Genomic DNA, 17,610 nt, shown 5'->3' with positions numbered 1-17,610 from the left:
ATAATTTATTAATTGTTGTTAGTCTAAGTTATTCTTATCGTCTAATGTTCCAGTTCGATTGTCTTTTACCACAATCGTTTAAAATGCATCACATCCATGAAATACCTCATCGAGTTGTTTTCACTGATTCAGGTTCCAACTACATGGATGTAAGCGTTCAAAGAAGGGGCAATAATCTCTACTTTACCGAAGGATGATTGGATCTACTTACCTATTATGACTAACCTAATGAAATGTGGTTAAAGTTAGCTTTCTTGGGAGGAGCTCGATTTTTTATTGAGAAATTGCATCCACGGAATTTTATAGGGCAAGTTTAAGTTCCATCCCCTCCATGCTTTTTACGTCTGCCCGAAAATCTTCAAAGTGGAGCACGTAATGAGATTGAATTCTCTCAATTTAAGTTCAGTTTTACTAAATTCGTGACAAACTCGGATATGCAATTTCAACGATTGGTAATATATTTAAATTATCTTATTTTAAGTTGTTCATTATTAGAATAATTTTATAACCTATTGTGATTTTTTTCAGAAATTACCAGCTTTCTTTTGCATGCTTGCAATGCCATTGAGAGGAATAAGGGTTAGTTTGGTTTCTCGGTGTGGCAATTTTATACCTTGCCGCATTGCATGGATAGCGGATGATGAAGCTTATTTAACAAGAGGATGGTTTGAATTTGCACGAATTCTAAATGTTGATATTTACGATGTTATTTCAGTTGGTTATCATTACGAGAATGACTCTATACTATACGTGACTAAGAACTATAATAGATTCAATATTGTTTAAGTAATTTGGTTTTAATATTAGTATTTGATTAAATTATAATTAAAAAATTTTAAATTATTGCCTTAATTTATATATTATGAGTATTTTTTGTGGATGTACTATTTTTAAATAATTTAATAATTAATAAAATGAAGTGGTGCCATATATATTATTTAAGTTTATTTTTATCCTTTATTTCTTTATTTGTATTTTCATTATATTTGACAAAAAATCTCTACCTAAACATATAGTTTTCGTTGACCTAAACACAATTTAGTTGCCAATAAAATCCGATTTTATCTATAAAAAATAATGAAACATGTATCTTTTGATATTATATTAATATAGTAAGTAGACATTATGATATAATAATATTTTTAATTGTATTATAATTAGCTCATAAATAATATATGATTATATTATTTTAGAAAACTTTTTTCATTATAATTATATCAAATTAATATTTAATTATGATAAAATATGTTAATTATAATTATATCATAAAATTATAATAATTACAATAGTTATGTTATATATTTTAATCATTTGTGTAAGTAAATAAACTAGAAAATAATCAAATCAAATCATGACGATAAATAAATAATATAGAATAATATTATACATTTAATTGTATTATAATTAGCTCATGAATAATGTATGATTATATTATTTTAGAAAAATATTTTTATTATAATTATATCAAATTAATATTTAATAGATTATTTAAATCTATTTTTTATATAACAATAATATTATATATATTTATATATCACTTTTTTAAACTCATTCTTACAAATATTGGCATATAATTAATATAGATAATATATATACTTAATAAATATCTTTATTAAATTAATTATAACGATTAATACAAGATAATCTCATAAGTATAACTTAATTATAGCAAAAGTTTTCATAAAAATAATTGACTACTAATTTGAATATAATTGATATAGTTAAATTGATACAACCGATAAGATTGAGAATATGTAGCAATTATAGCAATTATTATATCAATTATAATTATAATAATAATTCACGTGACTTCATATACAGTAATTTTTGAATTATAATTGTCACATAATTTTAGATGTTTTATAGGTAATATTCATTATCACATGAATTATCATCATTACTCAATAATAATAATAATAATAATAATAATAATAATAATAATAATAATAATAATAATAATTTTGAATTTATATAATTAATATAATTGATATAGTTCTAATTCTCATTTGTATGTAATAATTTTATTAGTATGTATTCACAGTTTTAATCAATATATAATAATAATAATATTATATGGACATAAAATTAATTAGTTAACAAATTAAATTTAGTTTATGGATTTTTATTTTCTACTCAAATTTTTAATCATTAGTGATTTTATTTTTTATATTTACAGTAAATTTTGACTATAAAAAAATTAGTTTTGATTGTTTCTTATTTTATTTATTTACAGTTATAATTAAATTTGATATAATTATAGTAATATAAAGCTGCTTCATATATAACAATAATATTATAAAAAATATTATTGCACAACTGTAGAATAAAAAATAATCATATATATAAAACAAAATAATTATAACAAAAAAATTAATACATGTGATTTAAATATTTTTAATAGCTGATAACATGGAGTTTAACAAAATATAATTTATATATTTTTTATTTATGTATATGTATATAATTATTTATATATATATAATTATTTAACAAAATTAATATATACGTATATATAAATAAAAAAATTATTATAATGTTTGAAAATTATACATGAATTTTTTTCTCAAATAAATTTATTTTAATTATATTACAATTAGCTCATGAATAATGCACGATTATATTAATTTAAGAAAATATCTTCATTATAATTATATCAAATTAATATTTAATGTATTATTAAACTACTTATAAATCATCGATATTTTTAATCATTTTAATTATATTAATTGATATAGTTCTAATTCTCATTCAAGTATAATAATTTTATTAGGAGATAATTGATGCACACATTAATAGTGACCCATTTAATTTGATATCAATTAGTGGATAATAATAATAATAATAATAATAATAATAATAATAATAATAATAATAATAATAATAATAATAATAAAGTCTACACGGTACATGCATTATATTTTAAATAGGTAAAATATATTTTAAAAAATTAGAGTATTAATAATCAATTATGATTAATATCAATATCAATAATTAATTTTTATAATTATTTTTTGTACTACTAAAGGCTACATATAGTGTTTTTCTTTTTTGTAAAAAAAAAAGGTTGTGATTCATAACATTTTTGTAAAGTTATATCGTATGGATACAAGATTAATTAGATAACAAATTAAATTTTAATTAATATGTTTTATTTTCTACTCATATTTTTTTATTAATTATTTTACTTTTTATATTTATAGTAATATTGAATGTTATCTATTTTATTTATTTAGATTCATAATTAAATTTGATATAATTATAGCAAGTATCTAGGATTAATAATAATATAATAGTATAATTTTAAGTTGTATAACATAATAAAAAAATGTAGCAATTTATGTATACTTCCTATATAGCAATAATATTATATATATTTATATATCTCCTCTTTTAGCTCTTTCCTAAAAATATTGGCATATAATTAATGTCGATAACATATATATTGAAAATATTTGTTAACTATTACCGTGTATAATTAGTGTGCGTATATATATATAAGGATTAATAGTGTATTGTTACAATTATTTATCATCTAGAAAATTCGTACCTCAGGCATAGAACTTATTCTGTTTATTATTTTTCATACCTAAAGGATACTAACTACGATTCTATCAACAGTATTACCTATGATAGATTATGTAATGAAAAAGTTTGAAAAATAAAGGCAAGAATTATAAGGTTATGAAAAGTCTCATCCAAATTTGACAAGAACAACACGACTTATGGATGATAAGGTAAGTTGATTATTTTTCATGATTCTTTCAAGTGATACTAGGTCCATTTTATAAATATTTTTTGTTTATATTTTAAGTTTATTTGATAAATAAACCCTTACACGAATTAAAGACAGTGCAATTTTATAGATTTATAAGTGCGTGCTAATAGTCTTTATATTTAATTTGTTTTAGAGTGTGATAATAACCAATATGTTTGTGGGTAGATTTAACTATTACTATATTATTTATGATCACATTCAATATATATGTCTGATTTATTGAAGAAAGTAGATTATTAAAATCAATTAATAATTATTTTAAAGTTAATCCAATTAATACTAAATTTTAAAAAAAAAACAATGCATAACATATTAATTTTTTATTAATCAAATTATTATAATTTAAATTAATTTTAAAAAATAATTTAAAATTATAATTTTAATCTTATTACGTATATGGCACGGATAATTACATTTGTTGTAATCATATTTTAAGGTTTTTCCTATTTTTTTATCTTTATTTTTATTATTTTAATTTGTAATTCAACTAGTTTGGTGTTTTATATAAATTTTGTAGTATAAATTTCTTGAATTGAAAGTACCCTCCATCTTTTCGTATTATTTAAACTTTTTTCTTTTTAATTTTTTTCATCCTTCTAAATTTTATGTATAAATAGAAGCACCATAGATAATATGGTAAAACACTTATATAAACCAAACCAATACCAATATTATATAAATCACCCAAATCAAATAGAGGCCAGCTATACATACAAGTCTTTTTGACTTACAAGTCTTACAAGTTGTTAACGGGTCTTTTAATGCGTTATTCATCCGTTTCCTGTTTTCAAAGCACTACACTGTATTATGAACGGTTCCTCTTCCTCTTCCTCTTCCTCTTCCTCTTCTTATTCTTCTTCTTCTTCTTCTTCTTCTTCGTTTTTTTTTTCGATTTTCATGGTTTCTGAAATCAAGTTTTTCCTCTTCCTCTTCCTCTTCCTCTTCTTCATTTTTTTTTCGATTTTCATGGTTTCTGAAATCAAGCTTTGAAATCGTTTTGAAGAAGAAGAAGCAGCAGAAGATGAGGAGGAGAAAGAGAAAGAGTTCTGAATTATGCAACGAATTTTGGGTGTATTTCTTAAATCCTTTGGGTGTATTTTCGTAATCCTTTGGGTGTATTTCTGTAATCCTTTTGAAGATAATGGAACTTCAGAAATACACCCAAACGATTACAGAAATACACCCAAATGATTACAGAAATACACCCAAACGGTTACAGGAATTCACCCAAACGATTATAGGAATACACCCAAAGAATTATAGAAATACACCAAAAAGATTACAAAACTACACCCAAAGGATTTAAGAAAATACACCCAAAATTCGTTGAAGTACATCTTATGCATAATTCAGAACTCTTTCTCTTTCTCCTCCTCATCTTCTGCTGCTTCTTCTTCTTTCATAAAGATTTTACCATGAAAAATAAAAAAAAACGAGAAAATAGAGAGAAGAGCACGTAAATGAAGAAGAAGAAGAGGAAGACGAGGAAGAAGAACGTACAGAAATGAAAGAAAAGGAGAAGAAGAAGAGTAAGAGAAAGAAGAACGTGCAGCAAAAAGAAGAAAGAGAAAGAGAAGGAAAGAAAAAAAAAGAAAAAAAGAAGGAGAAGATGAAGAGGAAGAAGAACGGTTCGAAGCGCGTTTTGAGCGTTAGTTTTAATTGGACTTGTAAGGTTTACAAGCATTAATCGCTTGTATGCGAAGAATTTCTCAATCAAATAACGTTATATGAATATCTCAAATTATACTTCTATGTAAATCGAATTAAATTAATTCGAATTATAAAATATAGTAGTAAATCGAAACACATTTATTCGAATTACATCAGAGTATTGTTTAAAGTATAAATCGAATTGATTAAATTCAAATTATACACTATAGTACTAAATCAAATCAGTGTGATTCGAATTAGTATGGAACAATATAAATTGAATCAACTTGATTTGATTTACTGCTTGTAGCAGATTATTGACAACGCCTAAATCACTCCCACATATGTGCATCAACTGGCATGACTCTAAAGTAAGAAGATTTTAAAATATTAGGAAGTTAAATAAAACGATTTAAATGTTAGGACAACTTTAAAATCTACACAAACGTTAAGGATAAAAACAATAATTTAGTTTAAAAAAAAATTTACTTAACCACTTCATATTTTTATAAGATTTTAGATTTTAGAATTTTATTTATTAAAAATTCAATAAAAAATAGGCAAACTCATCAAAAGATATTATAGGATGCTATTTTGAACCCACAATACAAAATGAAATGGGATGAGTTTGGCTCGCTTAATGGCAGACAGTGAAGCGCGGCATGCTAACTCGTGTTGCAACTCCTACTTCTAAGTTTTAGCAATGGCATGTAACAACAAAATAATAGAATTTTTCCGTTACAAAAAAAAATTGAATTTTCTTTAATGCAATAATGGCCAATAACTATTATGTTATTTTAACGAGGCTTTTGATTTTATGTTATGTTTTAATTAATTTGGATTTTGTTATTTTAATTAGATATTGCTTATCTTCCATGTCTCTTTGACATAATATTTTGTGTAATATTGCTCAAAATACTAATAAAATTGTAATGATATTTTAAGGTTTCTCCTTTTTTTATCTTTATTTTTATTATTTTAATTTGTAATTCAACTAGTTTGGTGTTTTATATAAATTTTGTAGTATAAATTTCTTGAATTGAAAGTGCCATCCATCTTTTCGTATTATTTAAACTTTTTTCCTTTTAATTTTTCTCATCCTTCTAAATTTTATGTATAAATAGAAGCACCATAGATAAAAGGATAAAATACTTATATAAACCAAACCAATGTCAATATTACATAAATTATCCAAATCAAATAACATTATATGAATATCTCAAATTATATACTTCTATATAAATCGAATTAAATTAATTTGAATTATACAATATAGTAGTAAATTGAAACACATTGATTCAAATCACATAGGAGCATTGTTTGAAGTATAAATTATGTCACACCCTACTACACAGAACTTTATACTTAAGTCGTAAGATAGAGGTGGTGTGGTATTACGACATCTAAAATAAATATATATATATATATATATATATATATATATATATATATATATATATATATATATATAATTGAAAGAGTGTAGTATACGAGGAGCCTTGAAGGAATAACTAAAGCAAAATCACAAAATTAAAAGCGCAACGCTCAGGATATAAGGTTACTTACGTACGAAAAAAAACTAAGGTTCATAAACATAAAAGCAAGAGTAGAGGGTAAAGAGTACAAAATATCAAGCTCTGAACTCAACTTGTGAAAGTAAGACTGGCCAGAGAATAGTCATATAAATACATATAAGAAACTATAATCCAAAAATACATAAAAGTAATTCTAGTTCTCCATAAACCTCTATGAGGTGCAACAGTAAAGCATAATGTATGTATGTATATATATAACAAAATGGAACAAAATATCAAATCCTAAAACCCCACTTCATTGTAGAGAACTCCAGATGCCTAGCGAGGTGCCTCTCGATCTGCATCTGAAAAACACAAATATTCGTATGGAATGAGAAACGGGAGTTCTTAGCATGATAAAGATGCCGCATACATAAGATATAAGGTCTTGGAAAAGTCAGGGGCAATCTTAGAACACCGACACTCATATTATAAAGCTTAAAGAACTAAAACAGAAACCATAAGTCAGGGTGGTTCTCTAAAGGTTTCAATCTCATCTAAAACTCAAACCTAACCCTCAATCCTCCTCCTTTCCTCCAATCCTCCAACACCAGAGAACCGCACAGACAACCAAGCATACAATAACAAACACGGATAGAATATAAGTACTTCAAGTAGCAAATATAACAATTAACATGGTAAGTTCACTTAGGCATTCCCAAATAATGCACAAACAGGCAATTTAAACAATATGCATATGATGCATGCCTGCCCTATGGCTGATGAGTCTCATCTGTCAGTTATCAAGCCAACCTGATAAGTCCGGCTGCTAAACCCTGGACTGTCCCTCGACGCGCATCCCCAAGAGTCTATGCATAGTTTTTTTCTCATTCATATATATAAATTTGCTCATTGGGGGATATATTTCTCGAGAATTTATAAGTTTTCGGTCACTCTTATGTTGTAGGGTCAACAGAGTATCGAATCTCAATTTAAAACACACGGTGGTAAGACACGGTACTTTACCCAAGAAAACTCGTATATCAGAAAATTATTTCATATTCATTCATAAACATTTTATAATTATTCAATATGGCCATAGCATTACTTATACATAATATATTTACACTTTTATACATAACTCATCATAACCCGAAGCAAGTGGGGCGAAACCACAATCCTTGCATCTACCCAGGGAGCCTCTGTACTAACCAACTTGGAGCAAGTGGGACGAAACCACAACCCTTACGTCTACCCAGGAAGTACGTTCACATATGCTCAAGAATAACAAAGGAGGGGATCCTAACCTCCACCATTTCACTGGCGGTGATTTTACAATACCCGGAAGAACAAAGAAGGGGATCCTCACCTTCCACCATCTCCTAGGGTCACACTTTCAAGAAAGAGTGCTCAGATACAATGTTTGTTCCTTTCTTTAGCCAATTTCATATATATATATATATATATATATATATATATATATATATATATATAAACCCGACCTCCTCATACCTAATTCGTCACTTCTCAAGCTTTCTTCATCTCCAAGTTACAACATTTTCCTAACTTCATCTCAATACTAGGCATACCACTAAAATCTAGGGGCTAAAAGAGTAAAAATAATAGTTTAGAGGTTTGAAATTAAGTTTTAAAACACAAAATTCATGTTTGCTGAAACAAGGACGGACACGTGTGAGAGTGCAATTTGCCCATCACGCGTACGCATTACCTCGTCCGCGTATGGACGGGTTTGCGTACGGATGCATTGCAGATTAGTCAAAAAATGGTTAAGTCTGCAGAATTTCAATTTTACATATCGATCTTCTGATGCACATAACTTTCTCATTTTAAAACATTTTTCATCCGTTCTTCGAATGGCGTAAACATCACGAACCCAATTTTTATATGAAACAAGTTTAAAATAATTTGAAAGTTCAGAAGCCAAGTTATGACTCGCCGAAGTTCGGCTAAAAATTAGATTTTCACAAAAATTCATAAACCTCTATTTTCACCAAAAGATATCAACTTTCTATACACATAAACAACACCACAACATACCAATTTAGCATCACAATCTCACCTTCTACCAAAATCAATCATACCTCAATCTTGCATACAAATTCTTCTAACATTTCCAATAATAACATTAAAATTATTAACCTTAACATATCCACCATCAACAGTCTCAATCCAACTTATCCTAAGTCATCTAACCTAAATTTTCACAAGACATTATATATTAAATACAAGAAATCAAAATCATACCTTGGTCGATTTCTTCCTAAGCCACAAGGCACCACAAGCCCTCGATACCCAAGCTCCTAGACCTCACCAAATATATTTTTCATCCCCGAAAGTGAACTTCAAGTTTTTAATACCACCAATTTGCTCTCAAAATACATAAATCAATCTAGTATCATATAAACACTACTAAATCAAAATAGGATTTGCTATATACACAATTTCACAAGGGCTGAGATTGTTAACCTTACCAACAGAAAATTGGGACAAAATTCGGCAAGTCCACCAAGTTAATTTGATCCTAAACATCGAAATTACACAAAATCTCAATACCAAAATTCAAGAATTCCGAAATTGAAGAGTGAACAACCGAGAATAAAAGTGAGGCTTACCAATAACTTTGTTATATGGGTTTCGTAGTGAATTCCGAGACAAAGGCATGACTACTGACGACTCGTCAATTAGAGTTCTAAATTGAAAGATATAAGCAATTGAAGATTGGAGGTAATTAGGTTTTTCCTTCTCCTCTTCTCACCGTAACCTTCCGCCTTTTTGTCAAGTTCCAGCGTGTTTCCCTTTGAGGGAAGGGACAATAGTTGAAGCTCTTTTTATTTAATGGGTATTGGGTTGGGCCTTGGGGGTCCAATATGGATCCAATTCAACCGATTTAACTCGTTGGCCCAATTTTGGGCTATATTTTTTAGAATTAGTGTCAAAATTCTTATTTTAATTAACCTATCTTATTAAACTATAAAATTCACATTTCTAATTTATCTTATTAAAAGTTAATTTATTGACTAATTATTCGTTAATTTTACGTGGCCCAATTTTGGGCCAAATTCTTTAAAATTAGTGTCAAAATTCTTATTTTAATTAGCTCTATCTTATTAAACTATAAAATTCACATTTCTAATTTATTTTATTAAAAATTAATTTATTGACTAATTATTCGTTAATTTTACGGTATTTACAAATCGAATTGTTTAAATTCAAATTATACACTATAGTACTAAATCGAATCAGTGTGATTCGAATTAGTATGGAACAATATAAATCGAATCAGCTTGATTCGATTCACTACTTGTAACAGATTATTGATAAAGTCCAAATCACTCCCACACAGGTGCATCAGCTGGCATGACTCAAAAGTAGAACGATTTTAAAATATTAAGGAGTTAAATAAGACGATTTAAATGTTAGAACAACTTTAAGACCTATACAAACGTTAAGGACAAAAACGATAATTTAGTTTTTTTTTTAAAAAAACTACTCGACCACTTCATATTTCTATAAGATTTTGGATTTTAGAATTTTATTTATTGAAAATTCAATAAGAAATGAGCCAACTCGTCAAAAGATATTATGGGCTGCTATTTTAAACACACAATACAAAATGAAATGGAATGAATTTGGCTAGCTTAATAGCAGACATCAATGGAGTGAGGCAGACTAACTCATGTTGTAACTCCTAGTTTTAAATTTTAGCAATGACATGTTACAACAAAATAATTGAATTTTTTCATTACAAAAAAAATTAAATTTTATTTATTGCAATAATTGCCAATAACTCTTACGTTATTTTAACGAAGCTTTTGATTTTATGTTATTTTTTAATTAATTAAAATTTTGTTATTTTAATTAAATATTGCTTATTTTATGTGTCTCTTTGACACAATATATTGTGTAATGTTGCTCAAAATACTAATAAAATTGTAATCATATTTTAAGATTTTTTCTATTTTTTACTTTTATTTTTATTATTTTAATTTGTAATTCAACTAGTTTGGTGTTTTATATAAACTTTTTAGTATAAATTTTTTGAATTAAAAGTACCCTCCATCTTTTCGTATTATTTAAACTTTTTTGTTTTAATTTTTTTCATCCTTCTAAAATTTATGTATAAACAGAAGCACCATAGATAATATGATAAAACTCTCATATAAACCAAACTAATGCCAATATTACATAAATCACTCAAATCAAATAACGTTACATGAATATCTCAAATCATACTTCTATATAAATCGAATTAAATTAATTTAAATTATACAATATAATAATAAATCAAAACACATTGATTTGAATCACATGAGAGCTTTGTTTAAAGTATAAATTGAATCATTGTGATTCGAATTAGTATGGAACAATATAAATCGAATCAACTTGATTCGATTTACTACTTGTAACAGATTATTAACAAAGTCCAAATCACTCCCACGCAGGTGCATTAGCTGGCATGACTCTAAAGTAGGACAATTTTAAAATATTAGAGAGTTAAATAAACGATTTAAATGTTAGGACAATTTTAAGATCTACACAAACGTTAAAAAAAAAACGATAATTTAATTTTTTTTTTAATTACTCAATCACTTCATATTTCTATAAAATTTTGGATTTTAGAATTTTATTATTAAAAATTCAACAAGAAATGGGCCAACTTGTCAAAAGATAGTATGAACTGCTATTTTGAACCCACAATACAAAATGAAATGGGATAAGTTTGGCTCGCTCAGTGGAGCGCGTCAGGCTGACCCATGTTGCAACTCTTACTTTTAGGTTTTAGCAATGGCATTTAATAATAAAATAATTGAATTTTTCTGTTACCAAAATAAATTGAATTTTCTTTAATGCAATAATGGCCAATAACTATTACGTTATTTTAACCGGGCTTTTAATTTTATGTTATTTTTAATTAAATAGGGTTTTGTTATTTTAATTAGATATTACTTATCTTATGTGTCTCTTCGACACAATATTTTATGTAATGTTGCTCAAAATACTAATGAAATTGTAATCATATTTTAAGGTTTTTCCTATTTTTTACCTTTATTTTTATTATTTTAATTTGTAATTCAACTAGGTTGGTGTTTTTTTTATAAATTTTGTAGTATAAATTTCTTGAATTAAATTGAAATGTCAATAAAGAAGTACTCCATTTGGATTAAAATTAAATATCAAAAAAATCAAAATGAATAAGAATAAAAATTCAACTTTTATATTTTAGTTCAAATTTCAGAAACTTTACATTTTTTAAATTTATGAATGTAAAACAGAACATTAAACGATTTCTAAAATCCATTAAAAAGTATCATTTGACTTATTAGCATTTAAAAAATTATTACCCGGACTTTTGATATTAAAAAAGTTAATATAAAGTATAGTCTTCTAATGTGGCATAGGAATTAAAATTTAAATTTTTTTAAGAGTTAGAAATAACAGATAGTTATAAATTATAAAATGACCAACTATATTTATATAATATGTAATTTGAGAAATAATTAAAATACAATATAAATATAGTTGGTCAAATTACATATTGTATAAATATAGTTGGTCATTTTATAATTTATAACTATCTGTTATTTCTGATTCTGACAAAAATTCAAGTTTTAACTCTTATAACTATTTTGGAGGGTTATATTTTATATTAACTTTTTCAGCATCAAAAATATTGTTAATAATTTTTTATACGCTAATAAGTTAAAGGATAATTTTTAATAAAATTTTAAAAATCGTTGAATGTTCTGTTTTAAATTCATAAGTTTATAAAAATGTAAATTTTTTGAAATTTAAACGAAAATACAAAAGCTGAATTTCTATTTTTATTCATTTTTGATTTTTTGATATTTTATTTGAATCCAAATAGGAGATACTTTTTTATTGACATTTATGTTTTAAAATTAATATAAAATAACTAAATAATTAACTTAAAAATAGTAAATCAATAATTTGTTATAAGTAATAAATCGAATTAGTTCCATACTAATTTAAATTTAACAAATCCTATTTATATTTCAAACAATGCTCCTATGTAATTCAAATCTTTCGATTTATTATTATATTATATAATTTAAATTATTTTAATTTGATTTTTATATAAAAATATAATTTGAAATATTTATGTAACGTTATTTAACTTGGGTGATTTATATATATTGTTATTGGTTTAGTGTATATAACTGTTTTACCCTAAATAATAACAATTGAGTAAATGGAAAAAATATAAAAGGTGACTACAAGTGACTGACGAGTCACAATAAAAAAAACGTAGAAGATAGAATGCTTGCTGACCATGTTTTTGATTGATACAGTAAATACTTTTTGTTTTGTGGTTTTGGTTTCTAATCTCCACATTAACCAAATAATATAGTTGAAAATTGAAGTGTAATTAATTTTACATAAAATTGATAGTTAAAAATTATTAAATAAAAATTTAATTAAATTAGTTGAATTATTTAATAATTTTTAATTATTAATTTTAATAAAAATTTAAATATAATTAATTTTACGTAAAATTGATACCTAAAAATCGTTAGATAATTTAACTGATTTGACTAAATTTTTATCTAACAACTCTCATATATCAATTTTACCTAAAATCAACTTAATATTCACCATCAATTTCCATAAAATTGATTGAACATAAATTTTCACCAATAATATACTAACAGAGAAGAGATGGAAAATAAGGGAAACATCATCTAATCATACAATTCCTCTTCTTGGATTCAGCCTGGCAGATTTGGTTTGCCGCTACAAGCACTAGCCTCGAGTCCGTAAGAAATGTCTTCTTCTACCTGGAGCTACAGGAACCGAATGCAGTCTTTGATTCCACGGGGCTTCTTATTATGGTTCCAGCAATTGGTATTCATGGCCACCGCCACCTATGACCTATCTGCCTCTCCGTCTCTTCCTCAATGAAATTGCTTTCATTTACCCAATATCCAATTTTTTCCCCTTTTTTTCCGCTATTGCCTCCATCTTGTACCACACCTCCATCGTTCTGTTAATTCTTCCCGTTTTCCGTTTGCTTTGTCCTAAAATTTGTCTTATCCATGTGTTTAGGTGGAATGCATTCCTTCAATTAATCATAAATAAAATTTGTACATAACTGAAATTTTTAATCGGCCTTTTTCCATTATCAAATGTCACTGCTATATTTGTCAATCAATTTGTAGTTATTTAGCCACCGTTAACTTGGCCACCATATAGATGTTGGCTAATATAAAATTATGGGACACAGACTACAGTGTCAAAAGGGTTGTAGTCTTATTCAAATGCTATTGAAAAGAGGTTTCAACAATTTTACTAACAAAGAGATCTATGTTTTTACAGATTGATATATTTTTTTTAGGTTTTTGTTCTTGAATTTCAATTTAAGAGAGGAATTTTAGTGTGTTATACTCCCCCTTTATCCTTTAAGTAACAAAATGATATTTAAAATACTGTAGTAATAAAACGATATTGAAGAATTTAAGCAAAAGCTTTATGTTAAATTGTAGTGCTCTATTTCTCAATTTGTAGTAAAATTGAGTAGAATGCAAATTTATGTTAGATTTGGATAAAACAAGTATTAGTGTGTGTATATATAGGTTATTCTCTTCTCTCCCTTCAAGAAAAAATCTTAGAAAGTATTCTTAATATATAAATATGTGACGGAGAGAATTTTTTTTGCACAAAAAAAAAGTAATAAATAGAAAAAAAAGATATATTAAGATGATTAGCAAGTTATTTGTGAGTACTAAAATTAGAAAAGATAAGAATCAAAGAAGATGCATATAATTGATTATATCAATTGAATTTGAAAAAGATATTGATGATGGACTATAACAAAGGAGATGGATTAACAAAATATAATTTCTTTTATTTCAAATGAAAGAGAAAAAAATCTTAATGAATCAAAGTTCGTCCAATTAATTTTTTTTTTTTACATTATAATAGTGTAGTCTTTGTTTGTATTATTTCTTTCATCAATAATATTTATTAATACTCACTGTTATTTAAATAGTCATTTATTTTATAATTATCATATTATATGTTAGTATCCAATATCCATTGTTATTGAAAACATGACATATAAGATTAAACTTCTAAAGTAAAGAAGTTAATTAAATACAAAAATAAAAATTTAATTATTTTTAAATTAAGACGGCAAATTTACTCATAATATAAGTTACAAATCAATAATAATTAATTTATAATTTTATTGACTTTAGAGAATTTTTTTTATATAAATCATGAATAAAAATAAATATTTGTACTTATATATATATATAAATTTTTATTAGTAACTTATTTTTTGTAAGATAGACTTTTTTTATTATATTAATTAATAAGATGATAAAAAAATAAAAATCAATATTTAAAGTTTATGTTTTATGGTAAAAATTTATCATAGTAAAATTCAAAAACATAATACATTAGCATAGTTTAGAATAAATTGTTGATAATAATTATATGAAAAGCTTTAAAATTAATATTAGATTATTACATGACATGCACGGTTACACTTGTACTGCAGACAATAATGCATGCAACATGCTACGCTGACATTTAATATCCTGTAACTTTTGTAACTTTCCGTAAACGCATCTGATACAAAAGTAAACTATTCTAGAATACAATACAAAAGAACGCAGTGCTGAACATATAAATATATGTGTATTTTATCATTTATGTTAGTACAGGATGATCAACACGTACTAGATACAAATGTCGTATAAATGAGAGAGCCAAAATAAAAAAACATAAATTTATAACTTGGTATATATATATATATATATATCAAACATAAAAATGAATATATAAAAAACTACAAAAATATTATGAATGAAATGACATCTAAAAATATTTTTAAAAAATATAACTTTTTATATATAAATAAAAGAGACATAATAATAAAAATATATTTTTTAAAATATTTTATATTTTTAAAATATATATTATTGAGAGTATTATATATAAAGAAAATATAATTATATTATTAAAATTTTAATTGAGATAATTGAATAATAAAATTTATTTATTTAAATTAATTTTAATTAGTTTTTAAATATTGTATACTTCATTTTCTATATTATATAACATATTGTATATAATATATAAAGTAATAGATATTTTGTTTATTATTACAAATATTAGACAATAAACATTTTTTTCATATTAATCTACATTTAAATCAATACTAGTTGATTTTCTATTTTTATTTAATATTTTTTTATAACTATGTTAATAAAGTATTCTAGTATGTTGTGAAAACCAAAACTTTAAAAAACAAGATGCTTTTAAACTTTGAGCTGAACTCAAACTAAAGAAAATACTTACAACTCTATTTTTAAAATAAACCACTAACACTTACTTGTGGCAATAAAATGTGAACGAGCAACTTGTGTTTTAAAAAATAAAAGCTAAGTTAAGATATTGACTTCAACCATCTCCAAATGAATTCTATAATGTTATTACTTATTACGGTTGGTATTAACCTGTGCAAATAGTTGCTGCATATATCTCCAAGTAAATCCTTAATAAAAATTTATAACATTTAGAAAGTTGATTTAAGAGAAGATTTATCATTTTTAATTGTCTTGATATATACATATAAGTTAGTATATAAGAAAAAAAATGTAATTTTGTTTACAAGATTTTCTTATGACTACTTTAATAATAGACTCAATATTCTTGAAAGTGGAAATAGGTGTAGTGTACTCTGTGTACTCAGTATTGGTATATATTCAGTGCACAGCTAAGAGCGTCAATGATTCTATAGGCCATGGATGATAATATTAAAGATGATAGTAGATAAAAATCTTTAATTCTTTGTGGTATTTTTTTTTATTTGTGATTGTGTTAGTTGACATAAGATGTTTGTATTTATTAAGACTAATTTCTTTTATTTTTGTTTGCATTTAGATTGAACTATATATATTCCATAATGTTGAATTGAGCTCCTTTCTTTAAAAAAAATTTGGACACTAGTCAACTACATACAAAGTAAAGAGCAAGCAAAAAATTGTTTCTATGAGTTGACCGGACAAGAATTTGCTTCATCTACGAAACTTGAAAGATTTGTTAATATTCTTGTGCTTCTATTAATTTATCTCACCTATACAGAGATGTACTATTTGGTAAGTGTAATTTGATCTGACTTAATAAGTACAAATCAATTATTAAAGATTTTTACTATCCAACTTAGTGTAATTAATTATTGAAAATATCAAAATTATCTATTCTATAAAAATTGAAGACTTTATTAATTGATGAAAGAATTCATTTTTTTTAAAGGATATAATATTTAAATCCAAAATATATTATTTATTTATTAAAAATAAAAATACCTACTAATAATATTATAATAAGTTTAATAAATTTTAATTATATTCTTAAAAATAGTTATATTAAAAATCTCTTTATACAGTTGAATATATAATCAACTTTCAAATAATAAGAGTTGTACTCTTAAAATATTTTTATTTTTTTTATACAAAGCCATGCATGCCTCATACAATGTATGAGGGACATCCTAACTTTTTAAGACTAAATTGGTAGGATTTTTTTCCTTTCTTCACGAGACTTGAGATATCTTATAATACAAAGTAACTACAACAACAATTTGACAAATATAATTTTCCATTTCACAACATATGAACTATT

At 24.9% G+C, this 17,610-nt stretch overlaps 1 long non-coding RNA gene across 1 annotated transcript; it reads right to left on the bottom strand.

Moving 5' to 3' along the window:
* Positions 1–7,079: 7,079 nt before the first annotated feature.
* LOC112708349 (uncharacterized) lies at positions 7,080–9,760 on the bottom strand. Its single transcript, XR_003156312.2, has 4 exons — positions 9,573–9,760; positions 9,432–9,481; positions 9,205–9,349; positions 7,080–7,304 (listed from the first exon to the last, which is right to left on the bottom strand). It is a non-coding gene; the product is annotated as an uncharacterized lncRNA (long non-coding RNA).
* Positions 9,761–17,610: the final 7,850 nt, after the last annotated feature.

Source organism: Arachis hypogaea, chromosome 8, assembly GCF_003086295.3.
Source record: "Arachis hypogaea cultivar Tifrunner chromosome 8, arahy.Tifrunner.gnm2.J5K5, whole genome shotgun sequence".
NCBI classification, from domain to species: Eukaryota; Viridiplantae; Streptophyta; class Magnoliopsida; order Fabales; family Fabaceae; genus Arachis; species Arachis hypogaea.
The sequence above is the reverse complement of the archived record's forward strand: the minus strand, read 5'-3'. Positions and strand labels throughout refer to the sequence as shown.